Raw genomic sequence first — 27,532 nt, forward strand, 5'->3', positions numbered from 1 at the left:
TATCCGAAACAGTTTGCTGACTGAGTGCGCACGACACATGCTCACACGGCCCTGTGGTACTGCCCTACTGCCGGACCAAGCTACCGCTTTAGAGTGTAAGGTTACGCCTGGCTCTAACCTCCTTTACACCTCTGGGATATCTGGACTCTATTCACACTGCACCTCATTCTGGTCCAGTACTCCCACCCAACCCCTTACTCAGCATAGAGACTTAACTGGAAACCGAATGCACGCTTTTCGAGTCGTGAGCGTACATGGATATACTGCCACCGGAAGGTGGGGCAGCAACCCCAAAAGAAACATGTCGGAGAACAGAATCGGAATGACCAACAAAGACGCCATTATATTTTGGTCTTATGTCCCAGCTGCTGTGTTATGAAAGACAAAGGTGAAAGGCCAGGCCATTATAGAGGTCAAAATCCTCGCAGGTTGGTTCTTATCCTCCTAACCAGGACCCTTGCGTTTACTTTTCTTATCGCACTGCAAAGGTAGAGACTTCCCGAAAAGGTAATTCTCACATAATCTGGCTAGACTGCACTGAGTCGAAAGGAAAGCCGTGGGACGTCAGAGTTGATCTCAACAACAAAGGAACTATAGAAATATTTCAGAATACGTCAGCAGGTAGGAAAGCACAACTGCCAAATCCCCAAGTCCTGAAAACGAAAACCTCCGAACCCCCAGCATAATCCCGTACAATCATCCCCCCGCCCGTGCGTGAGCAGCCCCCCGGGACCACCCCCCCCCCCCCTTTTGTGCATCCGCTAAATCAAGATGGGCAGCAGTCCTCCACCTACGTGGTACACCCAAACCTGGCCAACACCCCAGGAGCATCCAGGCCCCGCCTCCACCTTCTCCAGTCCACTCTGGCGCCCACGTGACGCCGCCACGCCTGCCCGCCCGTAATGGGTAGGGCAGCGTTGTATCCCGCGGAGGACTCTCCGGGGTAGAAACATCCATCCCAGAGCCACTACCAACCCGAGCAACCAAATGCCATATCACCAAAGGACCACATGGGAGCCGACCGGCCATCCCCGTCAACCCTGCTGTTGCACTATCCACTGTGAAGCTCGCCACCCACCCGGGTCCCGTCAGTACTCCATCCAGCAGCCGTCCTGGCATCCCCCAGGGCACCCCCACTCCTGCAGCGCCCTGCAGCAGAAGCGCCATGGTCCCCCCCGGATCATACCTTATCCCCAGGCCCCAGCCACAACGTGTACCTAAAGGTGCTCCAGCACAACGCCCCTCTGCTCCTGGGCGCCATCCCATCTCGGCTGTGCCCGCGGATCCTACCACGGCCGCCCATGACCCCCGCCACCATAAAGAAACCGCCCAGCCACCATTTTTCTCCCTGAAACGACCCAACGGCCCCCAGCCCCGCTCACACAAACTTCCAATCGACCCAACATCCCCACCACACAACTCCCACAGAGCCCACAACTCCTTACACCATCACACCCACCGACCCCCAGCACTGCTATCACACCAAACACACCGACTCTCACACCGCACAAACCGAACAGGTCACACCATACATAAGTAAACATTGCTTGGACAAAGAAAAACGTTGCATTGGACGCTGCGCGAATCCCACGACGGAGGGCAGGCCGCCGCGGACCCCCCTACTGCTTCGGACCAGCGTTAGGAAGCCGTAGTGCGCCCCACTGGTGTCACACCCGCTGCCGAGCCGGACCGCCATCCTCAGTTCGCCTCCTCCACCTGGTCGCCAGAACCAGGTGAGCCCCAACACCACCGGGCCTCGAGCCGTCATGGCCGTCCCTCACACGTGACCCCGCTACCCTACACAGTGCCGCCTACCAACTCACCAAGGGGCCCGGTCCCGGCCCCCCCTCCCCCCACCACCCGCCCCCGCCCCTCGCCGAGAAATGCCCGCCACAAACTCAGGCCCGCCTGTCTGCCGAAGGAAGGAATGCTACTAAAGGCAAGGGGCAGCTCCGTACCAAACCCCCACCCCCCAGCCAAATTGGGGCCGTTCCCGCCCCCCAGGCACCCAGCAGGAATCACCCCCCAGAGGCCGCCGGCGACGCAAGCACGCACACCCCCCCCCGCCCCCGCTGCGGGGCCCCCATCGGCCTCGCACCGGTCGCGCGCCACCCCCCACCCGTCCCCCACCGAGCAAAGGCAGAGCACCCAAAACCCGGGAAAAACTCAGGGAAAGCCTAGTGAAAGCCGAACCAGGCACACGCGGCGCAGGGCCCCCGCCCGCTCCCCGCCAGGAAAACCCCTCACTACCAGCCCCCACCGGCGCGCACAGTAGCAGGAAGGCCGCAGTCCCGACCCCCGCCTCCGCACCCGGCCACTCCCCCGCACGCGCACCACTTACTACTCGGGTAGACCCCCAGGCCAGGGGCCGTGCCCGAAGCTGCCTCTCCACTCGGCCAGCCCAAGCTCCGCAGTCTCCTCGGGGTGGAAAACCCGGGTCACGCCGCAAAAATCCCCAGGGGCATCTCCACATAGCCGCAGGGCTAAAATCGCTAAGGCCAGCCACAAAGCCGATCGACAAATCGGCCCCCCCATTCCAAACTACCCTACGGCTACCACAAAATTAACAAACACCCTCCCGGTGGTGCTCAGGTGTCAGGAAGAGGCCGGATCTTCCTCTCCTGACACCTTATATGCCCTCCCCCATCCCACCCCTTCCTTTAACCCCTGTAGTCCCGCCCTCCACCTTGTCCTTCCGTATTGCGCGAAAACCCCGGGGGAAGACTGGTCTGCGACCTTCGCTTCCCCCGGGGGCCGCATTCTCGCTCTGGTGCCTTCTCGACTCACGGGTTCGCACTCTGTGACTCTGGGCAATAGCTTCGGCGGTGGGATGCCTGGCTTTCACCTTGTGGATATCTTGCCAGGGTTATCTCACAGGGGAATACCAGGACGGGTTCCCTAAGCAAGCGCGGAGATGCCCCAGGGTAAGTCATGCGCTATATAAGCTTCATTCATTTCATTTCATTTAAATAGTTCCAGTCTGACGTGACGTTTCCAGTGCACAGCACGCTTCACGTGGATTTAACCTGGCGGTTTCAAGCATGTGAGAGTGTGTAGAGGTTCCACCGCATAAATAAACACTAAGCAGCCGGATAGGTGGTGAATTCGTAGATTTTAATTCCTGAGCGCCGGGACACGACTTAACAATACATTTACCCGCGGCATCTCAAATGGCCGCCCACACTTCCCGGCATGCCCTGGGTGAGTGCATACAAAGACTAGAGCGCAACACCACATATCTCCCCCCTTATGCTGATGGGAAAAGAGCTGGTGGAGAGGGGGGACAAGGGAACAAATGTACATAACAGTCTTATTTGACTTCCATGTCAAAGTCCTCAAATCTTTTCGGCATCTTGACTCGCCTACCCAACCTGGTACGGGAACATGTCGAGGTAATGTCCACCCTTTGGTCAGCAACTGGGAATCTTCTCTCGTCCGTCGCGTTCACCTGCTGCACTCTCTCTCTCCCTTTGGCACCTGGGCTCCATGGTGTTGACTGACCGGCTACTTCCACACCATCTTTCCCCTCCAGGGTGTCGGGATCTTCACTTCCTCGGTTGGGAGTAGCTGTACCTTGAGCTGCTCTCTCAGGTGTTGGCGCAGCTTCTGGTGGATTGCTTTCTTCTGTGGTAAGCGGGCTCATTTCCGCAGGGTCTTCCCACTTCATGATTCGGTTGCATCTTGCCATTCTATCTTGCGACCATATTTTCGCGTCACTCAGTAGGGCTGATCTGGTGCATGGCTCCACCACTTGTAACGGTGGGCTAAACTTGATGCCTCCTTTCTTCTTCAGTACTGCCTGTTTCACTCTTACCCATTTGCCCTTCTCCAGGATTACATCCTTGACGTTGTGTCTTTTGTTGTAATATTCAGTGTATACGGATTGCGCCTTGTCGATATTGCGGCGCACCACAGCCGGGGACCAATTGCTTTGGATGATGAGTTGTTTTCATGCTATATTATCTCTCGTGAAAGGATCATATCCACGTAATATTTTTAAAGGGCTGTACCCCGTGTTTGCTGGGGTAATGCGATAAGCCCATATCATTCTTTTGAGTTCCTTCTCCCAGTCTTGTCCTGCACTCATCGCTGCCTGTACCGACTCCATGTTTACTCGATTGAACCTCTCTGCTAGTCCGTTTCCTGCCGGGTGGTACACTGGGGTGTGCTTAACTTCGATCCCATTGCGGTCCAAGAATGCATTCCATTTCTCTGAAGTAAACTGCGGTCCATTGTCACAGGTCACCACCTTTGGGATTCCTTCTCTTAAGAATGTGGAGGTGAGGAAGGATAACACCGCCTCTGAGTCGGCCACTTCACATACCTCTACTTACGGCCACTTGGAGTTATGTTATGTTATGTTATAATTTTGTTAAGCACACAGCTGCCCCAGCTAAGGGGCGTCCCGGTGCTGTCCGTCTAATTGTACAAGATAGCAGATGCAGGCAGAGGAGACAAAATCCATAAGTCAGTGGAAAAAGGAAGGTCTTAATGGCTTTCCGGAATGTCAGTACGTCCTCTATACCACGCATGAAGACTGGCAAAGAATTCCACAATTTAGCCGCCAAGAGCAGAAATGAACGGCCCCCAGCACGGCATAGTTTAATCCTTGGTATACTTACCAGATGTTGACCCAAGGAGCACAAGCTACGTTGGGGAATGTATGGGATTAGAAGAGGGCGGAGTAGCTCAGGGCTGGTACCTTTTAGGATTTTAAACGCCATACAAAGACACTTAAACTGGATACTTGCTTGCATCGGTAGCCAGTGTAAGGCTCTGATGGTGGCTCTGGCAGAACATCTACGTGTTCCTACGGAGTACCTGTCCACAAGTACCATTGCATATTTGGGCACTCCATTGATATCCAGAATGGGGCCCAGGATGTCTACCGAGAGCACTTCCTTTGGACTAGGGGGACACGAGAACTTTCCTAGTGGTGGGCTTAGCAGGACTTGTGCCTTGTCGGCTTTCCTGCAATGTTCACACATCCTGATGTGTCTTTCCACTTGACTGTCCATGGCAGGCCACCAATACACCTTTTTTGTCCTTGCCTTGGTTTTCACTATTCCTAAATGTCCGTCATGTAAAATGGTCAGAAGATGATTTACTAATGGTTGTGGGGGGGGGACCACTTTGTCTCCTCTTAGAATACACACGGGGTTGTCTCCGATGGACAATTCTTTTCGGACTTCCCAGAATTTCCTCCTATTGCTGTCAAGATGCTTTTTGTCCATCCATCCTTGTGTCACACATTTCTTCGCCGCCTTCAGTGTGTCATCACAGGCATACGCTTCCTCCCATTCCTGCATACTTTTCACCCCCTTGTGGTCTTGCGTGAGCGCAACCATGTAGTCTTCCCATCTGAGGGTTCTTGATTCGCTGCTGGTTCCATTGCTGCTGCTCGGCTTAGGAAGTCAGCCGCTTTATTCCTGGTGCCAGGAAGGTACTCCACCTCATACTCATAATCAAGTAGCCCAGGGTCATCTTTGCTATGCGGGGTGTCGTGTGTGCATGTCCGCAGGAGGTCAGGACATTCACCAGTGGTTTGCGATCCGTGCGGAGCAAGAATTTCGAACCCCATAAGAACTGTTGGAACCTCTCCATGGCCCAGACTGTGGCCAACATTTCTTTTTCAATCATTGAATTTTTCCTCGTTGGGTGCTAGTGACCTTAAAGCGAAACTGATTGTGGTGACTTCTCCTCCTTTGCGTAAGCACAGCGCCTAGTCCCTTGTCGCTAGCGTCTGTGGTTAGACAGGGCTGCCTGATCAAACCCATTGAGAGGAACGGCTGCGCATATGTCCAGTTTTAGAAGATAAAATTCAGTTTGCTCTTCTTCCGGCCATTTGAAAGTATTCTTCTCCTTCAGGAGTTGTCACAAGTGGTGTGCTTTGGATGCGAAGTGAGGAACGAATCTGCTGTAGAACTCCGCCATCCCCAGGAAGGAGCAGATGTCCTCCTTTTGCTTGGGTGTGGGCGCTTCTTTGATGGCCGCTATGTTGGCTCGGTTCGGTTCTATCCCTCTTTCGCTAATCTCGTGACCCAGGTACGTCACTGATCCTACTCCAAACTTGCATTTCTCCCACTCTACAGTGAGTCCATTTTGTGCTAGGATAGTCAGGACTGGGTTCAGCTTCGCATTGTGATCACATTTTGATTTCCCCATGATGAGGATGTCGTCCTGAAAGTACTGCACTCCATCCACCTTCTGGAACAACCGGTGCATGAGTTTTTGAAATACTGTGGCTGCTGATGCTAAGCCGAACGGCATCCTTATCAACTTGTAGCACCCGAATGGTGTGATAAACGATGTCAGGTGATTGCACAAGGGGTATAGGGCAATTTGGTGGTATGCCGAAGTGAGATCCACCGTGGAGAACCATTTGACTCCCTTTGTCTTCGCTAACATCTCGTTTATCCGGGGTAGTGGAAACTTGTCCACCACTATGTTCTTGTTAAGTTCTCTCAGGTCCACACAGAGGCGTACCTTTCAATTAGGTTTCTGTGCGACTACCAGTGGTGCGAGCCACTCAGCGCTTTCAATGGCCACGATAATTCCATTGCCCTCCAGCTGATGTAGTTCTTCCTGCACGGCCTCTCTGCTTCTGAAGGGGATGTTGCGAACCTTGTGGCTTATAGGCTTAGCTTCGGCCTTGAGGCAGATTTTGTGAGTGAATTTTGCTAATCGACCTATCGTCCCCTTGAAGACTTCCGGGTATTCCTTCTTCCATACGTTTTCTTTGTAATTCTGGACGGTGTCTGTCATTAACACTTAGGTTGTCCCTCCAGGGTTGAGCTGGATTCCGAGAGCTCCTTGGTCCTTCCACCCTAGTACCGAAGGTCCCTTCTCTGCAACATATAATTTTCCTTCTGCAGTACGCCCTTTGAACTCGAACATCAGTGGACGATAACCTACCATTGGTATAGGTTCGCCTGTGAATGCGACTGGATGTATGTCTGTGAGAACCAGGTTCGCGCCCACTCTGGATTCAAAGTCTCGCTCCCATACTGTTCGTTGAATTATGGTGTACAGGGAGCCTGAATCCGCCACTATGTCCACGTGCACTCCTCCGTTCGTCATCTGTAATGCCAGCTTCTTGCATCTTAGGAAGTCTATTCATAGAACCAGGTCATCTATGCACAAGACTTCATCTTCTTCTTCCTCATCGGGGACTTCGTCGTCTCCATCCAATCCCTGAGTGACGTACTTCACTTCAGTTCTTCTGAGTTTGCGCCGGCATACCTTTTCATAGTGCCCCATTATTCCGCAGTAGGAGCACTTGGCTCTGAAGGCTGGGCATCCTTTGTCGGTGCTTGAGTGTGTCTGGCTACCACATCTGTTGAGGTATTTCTGCCTTCTCCTTGCGGTCTTTGGGCTTTTGTGAATCGTGGGGGGTATTTCTTCTGATACTTGGTGCCTGATGGTGTTTGTTGTTGTATCCCTTCTTGTTTGTTTTTCTCTGAATTCTTGCACACGGGGGTCCTGTTGATGCTCTCTCTTCTCGCTCCTTCTGTGCATCTTTTGGACAACTCGGCTTTCTTCGCGAGTGCTACCACTTCCTTGAGGGGTGCATCTCCGTTGACACATAACTTTTCTTGGATTGCTGTGTTTGCCTTTTGCATTATGATCTGATCTCTGGTGAGTTCGCCGTGTAGCGTGCCAAACTTGCACGCCACACCTAGCTTCTGTAGTGCGGCTACGTACTCATCGATCGATTCCCCGCTGCTCTGTTTCCTTTGGAAGAAATTGCATCTGTCAATTGCGGTGCATACTACTGGGAGATAATGGGAGTCGAGATCCTCTAGCGGGTGTTGGAATTCATCCATGTTGTTAGGGAGTCTGGTCTTCTTTACCAGGTCGTCATACACTCTGATGCCTTCTGGGCCTTGGTTGTGTAGAAATATTTTCTTTCTCCTTGAGGTGGAAAAGGTCCATTCCCCCTCCTCTTCTAGCGCGGATAAGTAATTCAAGAAATAGCGCTTCCAGTCTTTCCACGGCATTGCCGGCTCGCCCCTTTTGGGCAAGAAGGGGGACTAAGTTGGTGAGGGAGGACGACTGTGCACACATGTTGCTTGCGTTGCATGGCTGTGGGGCTGGTTGTGCTGCCACTCCTGGCGGGCTCCCTGGGGCTTGCCTCTCCTCAGCTCCACTTGCTTGCACAGGGAAAGGGTGGCTATCCCCTCCGCGGTTAGCTCTTTGGTCATCCAGCTCTACGCTCCCTGAGGGGTTTGTTGTTTGATGCTTGTTGGGTCACCCTTATGCAAGTAGGACCTGTGCTGATGTGTGCAAGGTTGCGCAGTTGCGGCTCCCGTGGCGACTTACGGTTTATGTGGGTGATACCGGCTCCTTCACTCGTCCTGGTGGAATGGAGTGTCCCTGAGTAGATCTGCACTCTGCTGCTGGGGTTGTCTTCTCCAGGATGGTGCGCTTGGCTCACTGCCCTCCTGCGCGGTGGCTCTTGAGCTGCCCTGTGTGCTGTCCTGGTGGTGGGCTTGCCTGCCTGCCCCTTGTGGGACTGTGAACACTTTCCCGGCGGGGGGAGCCCAATGTGGATGTACGCTCTCTGTGGCCTCTCTCCTGCACTCCCCACTGTGGTGGTCGCCTCCTCTCCTGCACTTGGGGATTATCACGGTGCCTCGTGGGTTCGTAAACGAGCGCCGCTGAACGGACAGTAGCAGCGCTATCCTGAGCCTCGTCGCCAAATTTGTAGAGGTTCCGCCGCATAAATAAACACTAAGCAGCCGGATAGGTGGTGAATTTGTAGATTTTTATTCCCGAGCGCCGGGAACACGACTTAACAATACATTTACCCGCGCCATCTCAAATGGCTGCCCACACTTCCCGGCATGCCCTGGGTGAGTGCATACAAAGACTAGAGCGCAACACCACAGACTGTCTCTGAAATACTGAGCGCGGGAATCCATTTGAAAACCAACAAGCATTGCTACATTCAAATGCAGCGCTAATACTAAACAGACATGTTAATGATTATGAATACTGAGATCATAAAGAAATATCATTGTTAAGCATGAGATCATAAGATATATCATTGTTAAACATGAAATGGGTAACTGTAAATAACTCCTACTCGATTGACGCATATGAAACAGCTTTACCTCTAACAAACAAGCTTCTTTACATTCCTTCCAGATTAAGCCTTAAGGCTGCTCTCCACAGCTACCACTAGGAAAGCTTTCCAAAGGATATCTATAACCTCATGCATCATAAGGGTCGTTTGGACTGGTGCAAAGTCCACACTTTAATTAGTGGACAGCATATACCAGGCCAACTTCTCACAACTATATGTTCTCTTCGGTATGGGGCATGGAGCATTCAGCCAGCCACATACTCTGTGCATACTTGTCTGTAGCTCGAAAGCATACAGGATTTGAGGAAGTTGGCACAAAATGTGTGCAGATCCGAAGTAAACATGATCTCCACGCAGCCGGGGGACTGTAGGACCTTTGGGCCTTGTTATTATTGTGCAGTGCACGTAAAACCTCTGCCAAGGGTTTTTTGGCTGCCATTATCTGCTGGCAAGCACACTCGATACCGGAAGAGGAGGCTGGAGGGGGAGCTGGGAAGAACCAGGGCCAATGTGGACAGGCAGCTGCTGGCTTCACTACTTCCACGGCTCTGCGAAGATTCTGTCCGCCGGCGGAGGTAAGTTGTCTTTACACTCTGTTTACATTGTCAGAGGTTTATTTACATTCCAGGTGGGGCGTCTGGGCTGTGAGATTCAGGCCAAGATTAGCCACCCTCTGCTTTAATAATTTAGTGTTAAACGTCTCACTCCTTTACCTGCACACAGCTGCATTAATGATTGTCATCGGAAACAGCTCTCAAGTGTCTATTTTAGGAGTAGAGAGCGCTGCTTGTGTTTTTAACCAGTTCCTATCAAATAGAATAGAAACACGACCGTGGTTGAATCTCACAGCAGCTATCTGAGTATACAAAAGGACCGCTCAAACTCTGTTGAGGGAGAGGTGAAGGAGCCACGGATCGTTGTTGCTGACCTGTGACCCTTGGACACCGCTGCACCGCTGCTTCTGCCACTGCTCGCCGCACCCGCTTCGCGGGTGCCGCATCGCAGGCTGCTGCGAGGGGCCAGGCACCAAGGACTTCACTGGAGTCAGGAGGCGGCAAGGAGGAGGGCGAAACATCACCTGGACTACAGAGCCCAGGAGTCCCTGCATCAGCCCAGGTGCGCACGGCCGCGCCTCCTGGGAGACACGCCCCCCGCCCACAACCACCTACTTTAACGACCTTCTTGACGCACAGCGGGACGCGTGCGGGACGCCGAGCGAAGCCCGAGCAAAGGGCGGGCAGTCTGTGGCAGTCAGGGGCTGACAGAGGCTGGGCTGGGCCACGTCTCTTACATCCAGCGCGGAGCACAGGTGGGCCGTGTGTGACTCCCTAGAGTTTACCCTTAACCATGTCAACCCGTTCTGGCAAATTGCTCAGGAGTGAGGGCGAAAGGGGAGTTGCTGGTGGGAGCCCAGTGATCGGAACTATGTACCGCTTTATCACTAGAGTGGCGGCAGTCATAGAAAAGGAGATTGCTATGTCCGAACGCCGTCTATCAGAGGTCTATCTCCCTTCCAGACGCTCATCTTTGGGGGCCGTTGCACAGGCCTTGACACCGGCTTGTGAGCGGGACCAATCTGCCCCCCCTGTTGGTGTCCCGGGCTGCTCTATAGACCCCCCCAGTTGCTAGAAATAGGGCAAAACATAGACAGGTTGGAACATCTGGCCGCACTTCTTCCTAGTGGCATTGAGGAAGAGGGTGGCCCAAGCACATCATCTCCACCTGCACCCCATTCGCCCTTAAACAAAACTACAACTCAGTCACCATTGCCAATATCACCCACCCCCACCATAGTAATCCCAGATGGGGTGCCTTCTGTAACTGACGCAAGTAGGCAGAACAAAAGGGCTAAAAGCAAAAAGGCAGGTAACCATACTAAGGGCAGGCTGGTGAGACAGGCCGCGCTCTACAAACGAACAAGAAAGTCTTTTGGCCAAGGCGGGAAAGACGCAAAAGGCCTGTTCCCAGAGGATAAGGCTGAGGAGGAGGGGGATGCTGTGGTCTCACACATGGGTATAAATACCTGCCCACCCACTAGTAATAGTACTGATAATGTCCCCAAATTTATCGATCCCATGACCATTGATACCATTTTGGAGAGGGTAAATAGCCTCTTGATGCCCTTGCTGACTCAGGTTAAGGGCCTGGGGGCTAGAATAGATAAACTAGAGCAATCAACCCTCGATGGGTTCTACTCACTTAAAACTACATTTAAACAGCTAAAAAGAGTGAGCGACAATCAGGACATGGGACCAACGCGGAGTGCGCCCCCAGTAGCTTCCTTACCACCACAGGTAGATTCTAATCCTCCAAACAGGCCAAATAAGGCTGAAGCTAGCAGAGTGCAAGCCCTAGCACCTAAAATTCCTTCCCCACCTACAGCAGGGCCCCAACCCAAGGGAACGTCAACACCTATAGAGGTTGCCAAAACTACACCTAAGCCACTTCCACAAGTGCAGCCCCAGGCAAGCAGAGGTAAAGTAAAAGCTAGCCAAACACCTGGTATACAAGATAAAGTCAAGGGAGCAGCGACAGGAATGGTCGCCAAAACTGCTCCCCAATCTATAGCCCCAGCTGTCACTACAGTGGCCCCTCGAAATCTCACACGGCGGATCCCCCCTGTAAACCTCCCACCAGATTGTCAACCTTTTGTCGCCGTATTAGTAAATGTTCCCCCTCTGAAAGAAGGTCAGTTGGAGAACCACCAATCTCTTAAGAATAAGTGCATTCACTGGCTAAAGTCAAATAAGCCAATTCCGACTGGCGTGGATGGGCTTATCCTAAGTGTTCGCAGAGTAGGGTGGGTAGGGCAGGGGAAAAAAATACAGGAGGGGGACTGTATAATAATAAACTTCCAAGATCCCAGAGTAGTGAGCACCATCTGTAGTCCTATAAAAAACATGGATTCAGTAGGGGTTAAAGTAGTGGACTTAACCTTTTTTTACCCAAGGCAAATTGCTATGTCGCCATGGGAGGGTCCTAGTGTTCTTGGTTTTTGTCAAAACTGGGACACACGCTGGGCTGGGGGCCTTGGGGGCAATGGGCTGAACCCCCCTTGGGTGCCAGGGAGTTATTGACTGGAGGAGGGCGACACGAGGGAAACCACAGTTGCAGTTGCAGATACTGCAAATGTTAATAGAATAGACCCAATGGTAGTATCACCACTCCGAACAGCCTCACCCTCATCTGCAAGCGCCAGTGGGTTGGTAGCCTCTCTGCCCATTCCTCTAGATTGTCATTTGCAAGTTCCTTCTGTGAGGCCTGCGGACAGTAGTGTTCTCGCGACCAGCGACACATCAGCTGTGACGGACCTAGTCTTTAAGGTTTTCAGCTGGAATGTCGCAGGGATCGCAAGAAAGTTGGCCCTCCCAGACTGGAATGCCCTGGTTGATGAGCACTCCTTATGCATCTTCCAAGAGACTTGGAGTTTGGAGTCGGTACATAGGGTGGGATTCTCCTCCTACTCTGTGCCTGCGCTAACCTCGGAAACAGGGAGAGGACGCCCCTCGGGTGGCCTGCTCATATGGGTAGCAGCATCCTTAGACTGCAGAATAGAGGAGGCACAGACAGGTTGTCCGGATATCCAAAATATTATTTTAAGAGACCCAAGGGGTAGAATATTACTAAATGTCTATAATGTCTACGCCAGAGGGACTAAGGGCGGGAGGAAGTCCTCTGTACTATCTCTCCTAGAGACCCTTTTGATTACAACTCCACACAAGTCATGTATCCTGGTCGCGGGTGACATGAACTGTACGTTCGAGCCCTTGGGCTCGGACGTTGCCCTAGACCAGGACGAGGAGGACACTAGGATAGGGATCCCTGTTTTATGAGATGGTCAGAGGTGGCGTTACAGCTATACTCCCTAAGCCTTGAATTAAACCTAAGGGCAGTGAATGGAAGGACAACTTCGGATAGGGGGGGGGCTCATAGATATAACAGACCAGGACACACCTCTAGAATAGACTACATCTTATTAGATGTATGTCTCTGGAGCCAAGTGAGGGATATGGTTGTGGTCCCGACAATTGAAAGTGACCACAACCCACTTTCCTTAACCATGGCCCAGTGGTGGTGTCTTCCTAAAAAGGGTCCCATTAACCCCGTAGTAGCTCCCCCGGATGAGTCTGTAGTCTCTCTCTGTGGAAGGAGCCTAAAATGGGCTAAATTGGTCCTCTCAGAGGAAAGGGTGGGAGAAATCTCAACCCTCTTAAATCAAGCAGTGTCAGATCTGGGGTCGGTCTCGGAAGGGGTGGGTAGGGTGAGTGGGGTCTTTGTCTCTCTAGTAGAGGCTTTGACAAACGTGTTTACCATCCCTTCTAGCAAGGCAGGAAATAAACGAGGTAAAAAACAAGGTAATGGTTGGTACACACAAACATGTAGGGCACACAAAACAACTCTTGTAGAGGCAGTGAAGCACAAATCCCATAGCGATATACTGGAAGCAAGGAAGGCCTACAATAGATCCCTTAAAATTGCTAGGATGGAGTGGGAAGAGAAATTTTGGGAGGACCTACTCCATGCCAGCAAAAGTAAAGATTCAAGGGGCTTCTGGAACCTTGTAGGTTCCCGGAACAGGCCTGAGGAAACTATGAGACCCTGTAATATTCCCCCACAAAGCTGGGTAAAACACTTTGGGGCTTTATACCTCCCGGCAGATGGAGAACTAAATGTTAGGGTGACCTCCCCACTGGTATCCGAGCCCCATACCTATAATCTCTTTACACCTTTAGAGATCGAAAAGGTAATTGGGTGGGTAGCCCCCCGCAAGGCAGCAGGTCCAGATGGTCTGCCGGGGGACCTTATGCGGGCATATCCAGTGGCGTGGGGAAGGGTTATTGCAGCTCTCCTTAATGACATTATGATGGGAGGGCCAGTGCCCGATTCCTGGAAGGGGGCGGTGGTGGTCCCGATTTATAAAAAAGGATGCAGAGAAATCCCGGGGAACTACCGCCCCATAAGCCTGATAGACTCCACCCAAAAGATAGCAGGAAAAGCTATACTTGGTAGGATTCTCCATTGGGTGGAGGAAAATAAAATATTATCAGACTTCCAGGCAGGCTTTCGGGCAGGAATGGGGACGATAGAGCAGGCGTTTAGGTTGGCACTTCTTGGGTGGAAGGTGGTGGAGCTAGGCAAGGGCAGTCTATACCTGGCTTTTATAGACCTGAGGACTGCCTTTGACCTAGTCCCCCGGGAGGAGCTATGGAGGGTGCTTTATGGGCTGGGATTGCCTCCTTACATCTTGTCCCTCCTTATTAGCCTTCACGCCCACACCTTTGCTCAGGTCCGCTGGGGGAGAAATGGAGAGCTAACAGAGAAAATACCAGTGTCTAGGGGTGTGAGACAGGGATGCGTTCTGGCGCCCACCCTTTTCTCATTATATGTGAATGGGGTGGTGGAATATCTCCAGCAAGAACCAGCCGACGCCCCCTGCCTCGGAGGAGTGCGGATCCCCACCCTGCTTTTTGCGGATGACACGCTCTTGATCTCTAAGACTCCGCAAGGCCTCCAGAAACTGTTAACCCGTTTCCAGAGCTTCTGTGTTGCAAAGGGCCTAGTAATCAATGTGGCCAAAACTAAGTTTTTAGTCCTAAATCCACCAAGGAAACTGGGCCGCCCTCCTATTCTCAATTCTGTTGCCTTGGAGAAAGTGTCCGAATTTGACTACCTCGGAATTCGGATCACGGATAGCATGAACTGGTCACCTCACATTGCTAAGATGGTCCTCAACCACAAGAGAGTAGGAGGTGCCCTCCTGAGGGAATTCCGGGCATCACCAAGGCGGTCGCTTACCCCAGTAAATTGACATCTACAAGGCTAAGGTAGTAACATCAGCCTTGTACGGGGCCGAACTGTGGGGGCATTGCTGTCCGGACTCCTTGGCAACAGCTGAGAGCAAGCTCCTGAAATCTTTAATCGCCATCCCTCCGAGCACTCCAACAGTACCTGTGCTGCTGGACACAGGTTGTAAGAACATTAAAGACCAAGCCCGGCTTCGCCCACTCTTGTTATGGACACGTATCTGGAGGGGTGAAGAGTTAAAATCGTACGCTGAAGGGTTGGCGGAGATAATGAGCTTGGGAGGTTGGACAAAAATTAGATGGCTGAGAGACACCAAAAAACTCTTGGAGGAAATTGGACTGGGGGACTGTTGGCTATCAAGATCGGCTCCACCAAAAGAGGTTCTGAAGAGACATTACTGGAATTGGGTTGCGGAACAGCTAGTTACAAACTCTGAACATTGTAAATCCACAGCTGCCTTTTTAACAGTAAAAGATGCAGTAGTCTATGAGCCTTATCTGGACCTAATTACTCTTCCAGTCGATCGAGCTCTGTATTTTAAATTTAGAGTGGGCTCCCTTCCAGTTGGGGCTCTGGTGTCTAAGTGGAAATCAGGTGCTCACACGTCCCCTTTTTGTGCATGTTGTCCTACTAGGATAGAGTCCATTACGCATATCCTATTTGAATGTCCGGACTATGCAAAACCCAGGAGTTTCTGGCTTAAACCCCTTTGCCGCAATATGGGCATACGTAGTTATCTAGTAGCCCTGCGCATCCTAATGACGGACACTTCCCCCCCTATTGTTTGTGGTATAGCCAAATTTTTAAAACAGTTTTGGTTGATTCGATGCAAGAGACTGTCAATAGCGGTTTAATTCACTTTTAGTTAATTTATTCTGGCATCACATGTCCCTTTATCCTTTTTAAATGTGCATTTAATAATAGCTTTTTTAAATAATGTCTTTTGTAGTTTTGTAAATGGCTGTATTTTGTGTACGCTTACAAGATATCTTGCATATCGAATAAAAGCTCAATCAATCACAAAAGGACCCAGGCGGGTGCCAAGGACTGAAAAAAATACACACGGGGCGGGGCTGAAGGTGTCAGACGCAGGAGACATTGTGACAATTAACACGTATTTTGTTTGTATGGGTATAAAACACAGCCTACAGGATGTGGTGTTCTGCAGGGTCCCCCCACAGATGACAGGACACGCTGTGATGATTTTCAGGTACCTTTATTATTGTCGCTCACAAGCTCGTGTGGATGCGTCCTTCCTTGCCCCTGCGACCAGTGCTCTGCCCCTTGCCCCCTTGACCGGATGTGGTGTCCGGTGTCTCTCCCCAGAGTCTGTGTCCCCGTGGGTCCTGGTGCCCAGCTTATCAGGTCACAACATCTCCCCCTTTGTTGCAAACAAATTATTTCCGATGCTGATAGATAGAGAGAGAGAGAGAGAGAGAGAGAGAGAGATATGCAGAGAGCTGATCACATCACATCTCTTCACTAAGTCTCTGTGGTCTCTTGCACACTCTTCTCGGTCTTTTGTCATTTTCGCTGTCTGATTCATTCTCTTCTTCCCTTGTCGTTGTAGTGGTTGTGGTCAGTGGTTCTTCTTCTGTTTTCAAACCTCTGAAATGCGAACTATTTCTCGTGATGTGGTATCGACCTGCCGCTGCAGTTATCATTGGTCCTTTTACTTCCGTCACTGTCAGTGGGTCTGTCGAGAATGGGCTGTCTGATTTCCTCTGTTGCCGTTGTCGTACTACCTCTCTTTTCATCCGCGTAGACCTTTATTTTTGCCTTTGCTTCTCCGTCTTTGATTGCTATGTCTCTTCTGCCTGCATCTGGCACTGCTTCCATTTGTGGCAGCCTGGACAGCTCAGAGTTGTTTCAAACTTTTCATCAATAAATCTAAACATGGACTGAATGTCCTGGCGAGAGAGCAGTTAATTCACCCGTGCTCACTTAGACAGCAGTTTAAAGTGCACTCCCGCTGCCGAAGGGGCTTCTTGGAGCTGAAACCAAAGCATTATTAACTTTATTAACTCAGAGGGACCCAGGTCATGGACTTTGGATGAACTTCTGAGCGGACTGCCAGGATTCTAACTAGTAACCATAACTTTATCAAAGTCTTTTGGAGTGAATGCATTATTAGTCTGATGAGACTTCTGAGTGGACATGCACCCACACTTCTGAGCCACAAAGTGTATTTGGGCAAGAGAACATTGACTGTCCTCAATCATGCATTCATTCTGCAGACGTTCACAGGGCAGTATGTGGCCCCCTGCGCTGCGCTGTTGGAGAGAGAATGTTGGCCCGGCATAGCTGAGGATGCCTCCTGGTTCAAGCAACATGTAAGCAAACCACATATACAAAATGTACATAAGTAACTATGGGGCTCATTATGATGTCGGGCAGACTTTGTCCCACCACTGCTATTAGGATGTTCCCAGGCGCATCCTGGGCCTTTAACTTTGGGGGTGGTGCTGTTGGCTGCAGCACCATCCAGTGCCTGCCACTTGGTGCATGGAAATGTAGGGGGTATCATGGGTACCCCCCAGTGCAGCCACCCCCTCCACAAGTGGGGCCAGCAACGGGCCCCCAAACCCTATCCCACTGCCCTGGAAAGGCATCCTGAAACCCACATCCTAATATGGCAGGTGGTGCCTGCTAGGCACAGCCACCATATTAGTGGCCCTGCCCAGTCCGCCAGGCAATCAGTGCGAATGCCTCTGGCGGAAAAGTGGCGGACTGACTTTCCTCCCTCTGGGGTACCCACCGCCATTCTAATTTGGACGTGGGTAAATTACCATGCGATGGGTGGCGGTCCTTCCGCTATCATAATGAGCCCCCATATCACGCAAGGGCCTAAGATTACAAACGCTAAAAACTAATTTAATACACCTTCAGCATCTAAGAGCAGGACAGGCAACTCTGATTCCGACCCTTGCATTAACAAACCCCCTTTGGCTCTGAGTTTACAATTACGAGTTAGTTGGTGTTAGACCTGATATTCTTAAGGTATGTTTCCCTAAATGTTTTGCTTTTTACCTCTGGGGTTTGCTGGTTCTATTTTTGTACCCTTAGGCCTCTTAGCACTTTCCCATTGTAAATACAGTGTGAAAGTGCATATACCCTTCCTACAGATGTTAGGAAGTTGTACTTACATGGTGTTTTAAAACGTGTCAAGCCTGCCATTGCAGGCCTGTGTGTGCACTACTGGTCTTATGACCTGGCTGGCCTTTCTAAACCGCTGGCTAATTCTGAGGGGACCTTTCACTACCCCTAGAGCACCCCTGGGGTAAGTATTAAGGGGTGAGGTGAGTGGTAGGTGAAAGGCATGGCAGGTACACATGCATGTTCCCTGCCAAATTAGTACAGAATACCCATGTCTGTTTTCCCTACCCATGGGGTCTGCTCTTCACAGGGGCATTGGTTGAAATTACTTCAAGCTGCAATAGTGGATTGCAACAGAGGAGGTTTATGATGTTTTCTATCATTGGATTCACAATGACAAACCCTTCCTTGTGGTAAAGGTGGATTTGTCATTTTAAGCTTAGAAATGGCACTTCTAGAAAGTGGGCATTTCTCTACTCTAAAACTCTTTGTGTGCTTTTTGCTTGGCTCCAGTCCACACTGGAGGCTGGAGGAGCACATCTCTGAATTCCCCAGCGACAGCTATAAAACATTTGGCATGCACCTGGTATGACAGACCTCTGCCATTTGAAGGCCTGGTTGAATAGATTGGAGGGAAGGGTTTTGACACTTGGCCGCATGAAGCTGCAGCTTGGTCCACTAACAGAATAAAATCGGCATTCCACAGCCTCATGGCAGACATAACTTAATATTGGGGAGACATCTGTGGTTCAAATGGAAACCCCGTGAACCACTTCCAACTTCAAAGGCACACTACAGTATAACTTCAGTTTAACTACTGGTGCCATACTTCAGCATGGCAAAGATACTGTTGTGGGGACGTACGACCAGAGATCCTGAACTGTGTGGTACACATTGTCAGCATAACATGTTGTGCATAAGGTGGATTACTGAATAGTGGCTGGCCTTGCTGACTATACCAAAACAAGAGAGGGGGGACCGAGGAACGGATTATGGTCCAGTGTCCATGCTCCTCAAGTGAGAGACTAACCAAACCAGAGGACACTGGTCGGGGGTTGCTTTTATTCATTTCAGGTGGGCTTGGAATTGGTATTTTGCCAATTCAAAGTTGTAATATTGTGCCTGGAGTGATACATGGCTTTTGTCATTTTACAGCTCGACAAAGACAGCACTGTGCTAGTCCTATGCTTAAAAACTTTGCTGTAGAAATGTCAAAAGACTTTGTCCATTTCTATCTCGGCGTGGATAGCACTGTGCTAATCCTACACTTAAAAACTTTGATATAAAAGCAGACATTTGAGGTGAGCAGATCTAGAGTGTCGCTGGTGTTGAGGGTGCTCAATACAGGAGCTGCTTTCCACCTAAACTTGAGAACTACCCAGGGTTCTCTGCTTCTTTTTTGTATAATTTATTCGTCACTGTATGCTTGAAATGGTATTTTTTTGACTTATACTGGGTGCTCCCTTGTGTCTGGACAAAGCTATACCTCTCTGAAAAGCTTTAATTAGAGCGAAACACTGTGTCAGGGGTTGCTTTTATTCATTTCAGATTGGCTTGGATGATATTTTACCAATTCAAAGCTGTAATTTTGTGCCAGGAGTTATAAATGGCTTTTGTCATTTTACAGCTCGGCAAGGATACTACTATGCTAGTCCTATGCTAAAAAACTTTGCTGTAGAAATGGCAAAAGACTTTGTCCATTTCTATCTTGGCGTGGATAGCACTGTGCTAATCCTACGCTTAAAAACGTTTATAGAAAAGCAGACATTTGAGGTGAGCAGATCTAGAGTGTCTCTGGTGTTGAGAGTGCTCCATACAGGAGCTGCTTTCCACCTAAACTTGAGAACTACCCAGGGTCCTCCTTTTTTTTTGTATAATTTATTCGTCACGCTATGCCTGAAAGGGTAATTTTTGATTTCTAATGGGTGCTCCCTTGTGTCTGAACAAATCTATACCTCTCTGAAGAACTCTAATTAGATTGAAACACTGTGCTAGGGGTTGCTTTTATTCATTTCAGGTTGGCTTGGATGGTATTTTACCAATTCAAAGCTGTAATATTGTGCCTGGAGTGATAAATGGCTTTTGTCATTTTACTTCTCGGCAAGGACAGCACTGTGCTAGTCCTATGCTGAAAAACTTTGCTGTAGAAATGGCAAAAGACCTTGTCCATTTCTATCTCGGCGTGGATAGCACTGTGCTAATCCTACGCTTAAAAACATTGATAGAAAAGCAGACATTTGAGGTGAGCAGATCTAGACTGCCGCAGGTGTTGAGAGTGCTCCATACAGGAGCTGCTTTCGACCTAAACTTGAGAACTACCCAGCCCAGGGTGCTCCGCTTCTTCTTTGTATAATTTATTTGTCACTCTATGCCTGAAAGGGTATTTTTATGTATATATATCTATATATATACATATATGTGGCAGAAGGACATCTTCAAGATATTTGGCATCAAAAGACGAGGCGAACCCAAAACTGGTGCGTGATTAATTTATTGTGCTCTTACACCAAACCGCCATAACGCGTTTCGGCCTGAAGAGGCTACGATCACATGACAAAGCTCAAGGGGCGGAGTGCTCATTTATATTGAAAATGCAACATGCCACAGTAGTTAACATGGAAGACATACTGTCTTGCTTTGTACAAACTGAAGAAATTTGCACATCTTGAAATACTGATTCTAACAATTTGGTAAATCAGGTAAACTTAGGGTTGAGGTGAATGATAATTTCACTAGCAGCAATTGAGAATAAATATAAAACATATAAATAAATAAATATGTTAAAATATAAATATTCATAGACATTGCTGTTAAAACCCATAGGCACACATTACTTAATAAACACATTGCTAACAGTAACTGAGTAAAATCCTGTTAAAAACAATAAATAACAAGGATCTACATACTAATTTCTTTGACTGTGCAAATGGAATTCGTTCTCTGGTCACATGTAACCTGTGTGTTCACTTAAATAGGTAAAGGACCACTGAGTAATACAGCCCAAGTGGGCTTTGATCAGTCAACATGTTAGTGTGCAAAAATTAGGTGTGCAAATATCGCAAATAAATATTGGCATGAAAATTAGTGGAACCCGATAATACCAGTGAAAAAAATATAAAAGTGACAAATGTAATAGATCATAAAAGTAAGTTAAAATTGACAATAATGGACAAACAAATGTTGAAGCAGCTACGTTATATGTACAATGTGAAAAGGCAAATTAATAATTACGACTCATAAACATGTAAAACAGTCCTCACTCGCGTTAAGACCGTTTGGACTCTTAGTATCAAGGACAATAATGTGCCTAGTCTCCAATTTGCACAGTAAAGACTCTCGGTGCCCACCCCTCCTCTGTGGGGGGACTGTGTCAATTACATAGTACCTGAGTTCAGCAGAATTCTTGTTATGTGTTTCCTCAAAGTGACGTGCGTTGGGGTGCGCAGTGTCACCGTTGGTTATTCCCTGAGATGTTGGAGTATTCGTTTGTACACCTGTGGTCTGGTACTTCCCACGTAACGCAGACCACAGGTACATATACTGCGTACCCCGTCCTGCACGTCAACTTGTGTTTAATGCTCACTGGCCTGTCACTGAAAGAGGTCATATATTCTGTTATACTGACTCCCCTCTTACAGGCCTCTGCATCGTTCTGGCTCTTTTATATACTATACTAGGAGTGCATGTCACCGATTTCCCCACAACTGGGTCACTGGTAATCAGTGACCCAATTACGTTTCACAATGGTCTGGATGGTTTGGTGCTGGCTGCTATAGGTGAAGATGAGCCTGGTCTCACTGTGTTCAACACTGTCTAGGTTCCTCTTTCTTTGTGTGTTGTTGGCTAGTAGCTGACATCTGTCCTGAGAGTTGGCTCTGGTCATGGCTTTATCAATGATTTCAGTTTTGTAACCTCTTCTCAGGAACCTAGCCTTACAAGCCAATTGTGCCTCTCTGCAATCTGTGTCTGTACTGCATATTCTCCTGATGCGGAGCATCTGTCCATATGGGATGCTACGTATAAGATGGGCAGGATGGTGACTGGTAGCATGCAATACAGTATTTCCTGCAGTAGGTTTCCGAAAAAGTTTTGTTTCCAATTTTCCATTGTGAAAATATATTTCAACATCTAAGAAACAGATAGAGGTAGCACTTATGTGACTAGAAAATGCAAGATTCAAGCTGTTATCATTCAAATCATCAATAAACTGTTCAGCCTCACATTGCAAACCGTCCCAAATTATAAAAAGGTCATCAATGTATCTCATCCATTTTTTCACTTTGTAGCTCATGATGTATGAGAAGTTGGATATGAGGACCTGTTCCTCCCAATATCCCATATGCAAACATGCATAACTGGGGGAGAAACTGGCCCCCATAGCCACTCCCCTGACCTGCTGGAACAGCTGATTGGCGAACAGAAAAGAATTGTTCTTGAGACACAGATTAATCATTGATAAAATCATTTTGGTATGATTGTTAAAACAAGAGGGTCTCGTGCTCAGATAATATTGCACGGCTTTTAAACCATCCCTATGATGTATACTCGAATATATGGAGGTGACATCAAGAGAAATCAACAAATAGCCAGGTTGTCATGTGAAATCAACCAGTTTCCTAAGTAGGTCGCCTGTGTCTAAGACAAAGGAAGGTAGATTTCTAACATAGTCTTGGAGAAAAAAGTCTACATATTTGCTGACATTCTCTAAAATGCTTATGCAGGCAGAAATGATGGGGCGACCTGGAGGCTTGATATTTGTTTTTGTGGATCTTGGGGACGAAGTATATGACCGGTGTAACTTGATGTTCTTTATTCATATACTTAAATTACTCCATTGTGATCAGGCCCATGCTTATCCATGCCATCAATTTAGAATAGATTTCATTTGTGGCCTGCTGCACATTGACCAAAGTAGTCCTCTTGTAACAGTCCCGATCATTCAGTTGGCCAAGTGCTTCGTCCATATACATTTTTCTCGGCCAAAGCACCACGTTGCCCCCTTTATCGGCCTGTCGAATGATGATATTATCATTATCTTTTAGTTTTTTGAATAATCTGTGGTACTCAAAGTCACAGTAGTGTTGTCTCTTGGAAATCCTTGTTTGTTTCAGGTATAATGCCCTGAGTTCTAGAGACACTTTCTCATGGAACATGTCTATATTGTCTTTAAGCATGAGAGGGCAAAATTTAGATTTTGGTTTGAAAGTGGTGGGAACCATCAAAATAGCTGAACCCCGGCCGGGGCTAGACGGAGTTGGAACCGTTTCATCCTGCATATCTAGCAGTTCCTGTTGTAAGTTAGAGTCAGATACTGGCATTGGGGGAGACGTCATGGTTGGCATAATAGCTGGTATTGTCTTTACTGTTCTGTGCAAGCAGTGGTACTTTCGAAGTTTGAGTTTGCACACCTATTTAAAAAGGTCGATTTTTGTACCAGCATAATCAAAATTGCTCCTGGCACTGAAGGACAAGCCTAAAGGTAGTAATGTGGTTTCCTTTGGTGTAAGTGGCACATTCGTCTAATTAACAACTGTTTGCGCTTCTTCTTGCCGGGGATTTACTTGCGTTTCCACTGTCTCCGCTGCATTTTGATTTTGCTGTTTGCGCCATCGTTGCTTGCTGCAGCGCCTCCTTGCGGTGCATTTGTTACTGGTACTTTGCTTGTGCTGACATTTCGGACAACAGAGCGCAGGTTCTGTTTTCGATCTTGTTGGACCACTTCCAGCTCCTGTGCCAGGGTAAACTTTCGAAACCCCAACCTCTGGGACCTCTGTAAGTCATTGTCAGATTCACTGTCAATATTGGAGCTAGCATCTGATATAGACAAGGCTTCAGCAGCTACTGTGCCTGCTTAGCAATGGTGGAACTTGCAGATACCTTCTGATTGGCTTTGAGATTGTCATATTTCTCCGCGAAGGTAAAAATTTGACCGTGTTCGTAGTCCAAATGGTCTCTCTGAAATTTGTATGCTTTTCGCCTCTTAATGGTATCCTCCTCCCGTTTTAGGTGTGTGATCATTTCTTCGTGATATACATATATATATAAATATATATATATCCACAACTTGTTTTCGCGAAGAAAACCGCGCCGCTTGCAGCGGTGAGCCTTGGTGGCCACAAACATTCCTTTTCAGCGTGTTTATTTCTTTTCAAGCCGAGTCACTCGAAGCGTTTCAGAGGAAGCCTCCTTGTTCACAAGTACGAATGCATAGTAAATCAACAGTGTTTATACATTTTTTTGTGTGGCACACCTCCACATCATAGATATTGAAAACAGATTCAAGGTTTTATGAACGTTTCTCCGGGCTAGAAAACAGACTTGATTTGTCATCGTGATCATTTTGTGTTACAATGTGAGCCAATAAATTAACAACATCATTGCATTCACAACATCATGCAATATGTCAATCAAATATTCAGTTACAGTTGTAAACCTGTGTTTTAAATTAAGGCGCGCTATTGCGGACACCCTTCCTTTGCCTCATTGTAATCTTGGCATGTGCTAGCCAGAGTTCCAGACCTCAGCTACCAGTACTTTTACGCGTTTGCCATTACCAAATTAAATTGCAAGTGCTAGTGCTTCATTAAGGTGCAGCCCAAGTGGGCTCTATTGCTTCTATCAAGAGAAAATATAATTCCATTTCCAATTAGTTCAAATATAATTCCATTTCCAATTAGTTCAGAATGCAGCTGATGGACACCATTCAGCCTTCTTACGCGCAATGGGCAGCAAAGTCCAACGCCCAGTGGGCAATCAAGTCCAACCTCAGTGAGTAAATGTCAACTTTCATACTCTGGTTACCTCTGTTCACTAGCGGCTAGGTTTTTCTCCTTCTGGTGTCCCGTCTAGAGAGCAGAGATACCCCTTCGGGGGTCGATTCTGGCGCTTTATAAATAAATAAATAAAATAAATAAATGGTGTTCAGTGTCATTTAACTTGCTCACTTGTATCTCCAAAATCATAGACGGACAAAATAAATGAGCCTGGAATTCAACTCTCCGTATGCAACTCACCATGAACCTGTAAAATGATAACATAATAAAGGTGAGAAACCATATAACTAATTAATCACTATTTACATACACTACAACAATATTTTCAAGAGTGTTGAGGATTAAAAAATATACGTAAATATCAAATGTTTTAATAGCTACACAGCATTAGTCATTTTCTAATAAAATGAAGGGGGAAGTTAAGACACCCTCAGCCCAGATGTACTGACAGTGCTTAGTTAAAAGTTGCATCGTTTGGTATTTTATAATCATTTCTGATTCTAATCGTCTCAATTCTTCGATTCTATCGCCCCCTCTTTCGCTCGTTGAGACATTGTCCAGGACACAGAATGAGAGTAGGGTGTTGTTCCCATTATGGTGGGCTGCAAAGTGTCTTGCGGCAGGATAGTGTTTGTCATGGTTCTTTATTGCCCTCAGATGCTCCATCACATGTTATTTGGTTTATGTATGGTACTACCAATGTAGTATTTGTTGCAGGGGCATCTGAGGGGATACACAACAAATTCTGTGTTGCATGAATAGTGTTTCAAGATTTTAAATGGTTTGCAATGGGGAGACAATTAATTCCTTTCACGTTAGCACTGTACTTACAAGCCTTACACCTGCCATATGTAAAGAACCCTTGTACACTCCTTTTCCTTGCCTCAGGTGTGATAAGTGTTCTGCATACCATGTCTTTCAGGGACTTGACCTTACACTACGTTATTTGTGTAAGGTCCTCTATACAGTTAGCTAGGTCACTGTCGGTTTTCAAGACCTCCTAGTATTTGCTAAGGGCTTCTCTGACCTCCCAGGATTGTCTGTTGTAACTGCTTATGACCCGAACAGCTTCAATCGTTCCTGGTTCTTTGGTCACTTTTTTCTTCTCTGTAAGTAAGTCACTTCTATCTCTTTTGTCCACTTCTAGAAGAGACTTTTCAATGCACTTGGAGGTGTACCCTCTGTCTTTAAATCTCTCACACATTATCAAGCCCTCTTTATGGTAGTCTTCTTAGAGTGCTGCAAATGCGCTAAGCTCGCAGAAGCTCATCCAGGGGAGTGCTCCTAATGAGACCGCCTGGGTGACAACTGTGCACATGTAGCAGGCTATTTCCAGCAGTCTCTTTTCTAAAGAAAGCTGCTGTCAGTTTATTGTCCTTGATCGTGACTGCAAGGTCTAGGAATTTAATCATTTCATTGTCAACATGGCTAGTAAACGTCAGGTTCAAAGTGTTTGCTTTAAGGGTATTAACAAATTCCTTGGCTTCCTCAGCAATGCCATCCCAGACACAGAAAATATTGTCTATGTATCGAGCCCAGGCTTTGACGTGTATTTTGTACTGGTCTAAGTTTCTGACCACTTGCTGCTCCCACCAGACCAGGTAAAGACCTGCAAAGCTGTGGGTGAAGCAAGTGCCCATCGCAGTACTGAGGGATGGGCCGATCAAAAAGAAAAAAGTGTGAGGCAAGTGTAAATCATGTCTAAAATCCTTTCGGTGTGGAATAAAAAATACAGTGACCTTGCTCCAAGGAAGTGTATGCATGCCTTGATGCCCATCTCGTGCGGGATGTTGGTGTAAAGGCTGTTTACGTCTAGACTCATAGGTAAACAGCCAGGGTACAAGTCAATTCTGTCAATTAGTCGTAAAAAATCTCCTAAGTCTTTCAGATACGAGGGGAGGTTTTGTACTAACGGCTGTAAATAAAAGTCAACATACCTAGAGGTTTTCTCGAGGTAGCTCCCCATGGAGGACACAATTGGTCTTTCCAGTGGATTTGTCCTCTTTCTATGGAGTTTTGGGAGGAGGTAAAGGGCTGGTAAGTTCAGATATTTACATTTTAAGAAATTGAATTCTTCTGGTTTCCAGTAAACCCCTCTCTCTCCATTCTTCTAACTGCTCTTGGTCTTTATTATTGGCTGCCTCGTAGTTGCTTTTAGTGCTTTTTTCATTCATACTGTTATCATTCAATTGTATATGACCCTCATTAATATACCTATCCCTTGACAAAAGAACAATGTTGCCCCCCTTGTCCGATTTTTTTATCTCAATATAGTCATCTTCTTTATAGGCTTGTATAGCTGTCATTTGGGCCTTGGATAAGTTGCTTTTGTTGTAATTCTTGTGTTTAGACAGTTTGTCTAATTCTTGACTACCCCTTTCTCGAAGACATCAATTGCTTTGTTGGCGATTTGTGGTAATAATATTGATTTGGGCCTGAAGACACTGTCATGGTTAAGATCAAGTCTGACACTTTCATTGATAAGGTTCAAAATGGGATCTTGGTTCATCACTGGATCTCCCTCAAGATCATGGAGCATATGTAGTAACTCAATGTCACATATCTATATCTCAGTGGGCATTTCAAGGGTTGTGGGCATGTGTTCTTTCACTTTAGTAGCAAACCATTCTTTTAACCTAAGTTTCCTGGTAAATTGAAACAAGTCAATGCGGCCCTGAATATAATCAAAGTTCGCTGAAGAACGAAAAGAAAGAACATAGGACAATACCTCTGTTTTGCTGTCACTGAGTTCCCTTTTTGAAAGGTTTAC

General features: G+C 47.9%; 2 protein-coding genes across 2 annotated transcripts in view; both read left to right on the forward strand.

Moving 5' to 3' along the window:
• The first annotated feature begins 9,550 nt into the window (after positions 1-9,550).
• Positions 9,551-27,532, forward strand: part of LOC147726030 (N-acetyltransferase 8F1-like) — a 203,865-nt gene continuing 185,883 nt past the window's right edge. The window contains exon 1 of the mRNA XM_086960145.1: positions 9,551-9,663. The gene's annotated coding sequence lies outside the window, so the exon portion shown is untranslated. The remainder of the gene's footprint in view (positions 9,664-27,532) is intronic.
• The window catches only part of LOC147726031 (N-acetyltransferase 8F1-like), a 427,392-nt gene continuing 409,510 nt past the window's right edge, over positions 9,651-27,532 (forward strand). Inside the window, exon 1 of the mRNA XM_086960146.1 lies at positions 9,651-9,663. The gene's annotated coding sequence lies outside the window, so the exon portion shown is untranslated. The remainder of the gene's footprint in view (positions 9,664-27,532) is intronic.

This window comes from Lissotriton vulgaris, chromosome 3_1 (assembly GCF_964263255.1).
Source record: "Lissotriton vulgaris chromosome 3_1, aLisVul1.2, whole genome shotgun sequence".
Taxonomy (NCBI): domain Eukaryota; kingdom Metazoa; phylum Chordata; class Amphibia; order Caudata; family Salamandridae; genus Lissotriton; species Lissotriton vulgaris.